This window comes from Monodon monoceros, unplaced genomic scaffold, assembly GCF_005190385.1.
Source record: "Monodon monoceros isolate NGI ecotype Baffin Bay Population unplaced genomic scaffold, NGI_Narwhal_1 Super_Scaffold_20, whole genome shotgun sequence".
Classification (NCBI taxonomy): Eukaryota; Metazoa; Chordata; class Mammalia; order Artiodactyla; family Monodontidae; genus Monodon; species Monodon monoceros.
Window position 1 is genome coordinate 72,735,280 of NW_021703777.1, and position 2,373 is coordinate 72,737,652.

A 2,373-nucleotide genomic window follows, 5' to 3' on the forward strand; every position below is an offset into this window, starting at 1 on the left:
AGAAAATGAAAGAACATGGTGTTTACAAATATTAAAATATTTATGATTCTGCATCCCTATATCACAGGGACTTCTTTAGCAGGTGTGCTAAATGACTTTTCTCAGTAATGCATTCCAAAATTAGCGCTTCCTTCTTCCAGTGTTTGTGTCTTTTTCATCTTCTTTGTCCTACTTCGTTGTCCTAATGGTTGTATTTGAGGGTAAACCAAATTTCTTGAAAACAATTGAACAAAACAGCTTCTTGCAATTATTCTTTTACTGGAAGGTTGAATTACTTAACCATCTTTCTCCAACCAGTTCTTGTGCATACTCCCTGCCATCAAAGCCACTCCTCTCTCGTGCAAAAAGAAATTGTCATCAGACACCATATATCTAGAACTATTCGTCACAGAAAAAGAACTGGAAAGACTGTCAACAAGACACTCCCAAAGAGTCATCCATTTGACTGATTTATTATTTTCCCCTGATAGTCACTCAGATTATTCAGTGTCCCAGAAAAGGAAAGTTTGGAGTTCTACTGATTCTTGCTTTTGTTCACTAACTATGGAAAAGTTATCTTGTATTATTTGGCAAGTGGATACAATCTCTTACATAGAGAGAGCGTTTTCCAGGTTTTGAAACACTGTGAGGTGTATTAACGCCATTTAAAGCCTCCCATAGCTCACTGAACTGGAATTTAATCGTTGGGGAAATGAAGGCTGAGAATGGTAGAATGACGTTTTAAAGATTACAGAGAGTCAGTAACTACACTGGGACTCAAACTCGGGATTTCTGACTCCAAATTCAGCCCTCTTTTCAGTTTCATTTTTTTACCTCCTCTCCTTCAGTGATTTTTGTCCTCTGTCCTCCCTCAACCATAGCCATGGTCCTACCTTATACCTTGCCATTACTAACAATCTACTTATCATGTTAGTTTTAAACATCCCAACTACCACCCACTTTTATTTTTCCAGCGTACTCCCTCTTGACCCTGACCCCAACATTTGTTTGATCCTACCAGGACCTGTAATCCTACCTCTTGACCCCATGTTCTGACCTTCTGATTTTCCCAGCTCATATTTTATAGTATAAAATTGTCATCATTCCCATACACACATCTTCAGCTCCCTTGCCCACACCTCTTTCCTCATAAATCTCCAACCCTGGTGAAATCTAATTTGCCACCAATTTTGCAATATGGCAGTTGGCAGCCAAACGTGGCTGAGAAACACTGATACACACACACACACACACACACACACACACAGACTCATTATCAGTCTCTGAGGGTTTTCTTCAATAAACAGCATGCTTCTTCCCCATCCATGTTCTCAACAAGTTGAGAAATAATGTAGAATAAATACGGAGGCCAAAATCACCTTTATGATTGATAGAGACCAGATTAGAGGACAGGCTTTAGGTGTGTTGGTCAAAGGCTTGCTGATACTAAGTCCCAGGACCCACCCAGCCCCAGTAGCAGTGGCAGCAGCACTGAACTAGAGCTCTACATTCAATGACTTCCATAATTCAACCACTCCTCACCATCTTTTTTTTTTTTTTGCAGTACGCGGGCCTCTCACTGTTGTGGCCTCTCCTGTTGCGGAGCACAGGCTCCGGACACGCAGGCTCAGCGGCCATGGCTCACGGGCCCAGCCGCTCCGTGGCATGTGGGATCTTCCCGGACCGGGGCACGAACCCGCGTCCCCTGCACCGGCAGGCGGACTCTCAACCACTGCGCCACCAGGGAAGCCCCGGAGTGAGCCTTTTAAATCAGTAGTCCTCAGCCTGTGTAGCTAAAGTTGAGAACCACAGCAGTCAGATGTGTCACTCCTCTGCTCACCCCCCGCTCCCCACCCATGACCTCCCATTTTGCTCAGAATAGAGGGAAAAGCCCTTTAAAAGGCCTGCAGAGCCTCATGGGACCCTCCGTAACTCCCAACCTCACGTCCAGCCACACTGGCCTCCTCGCTGGTCCTTAAACACACTAAGCCAGCTCTTCCTTGGGGCTTTTATGTGCTCTTCCCTCTGTCTAGAAAGCCTTTTCTCAAGCCTTTCCTCACTCCCCCACTTCCTTCAGATCTCTGTTCAAATATCTCTTTATTAAGAGGCCTTTTCCAAGTATTCTGTCCAAAGAAGCACGTGCGCGCACACACACACCCCCATCCTGTTCTACCTCTATTACTCTGCTGAATTTTTCTTCATTGCACTGTTGACTGTCATTGATTGACTCTCACCCCCACTAGAACAGAAGCTCCATCAAGGCAGAGATTTTTCCTGGTTTGTTCACAGCTATATTCTCAGCGCCTAGAACAGTGCTTGACACAGAAGAGGAACTTAATAAATAGCTGTAAATGGATGAATGAATGAATGAGCCTCTCCTTTGCAAACTGTCAG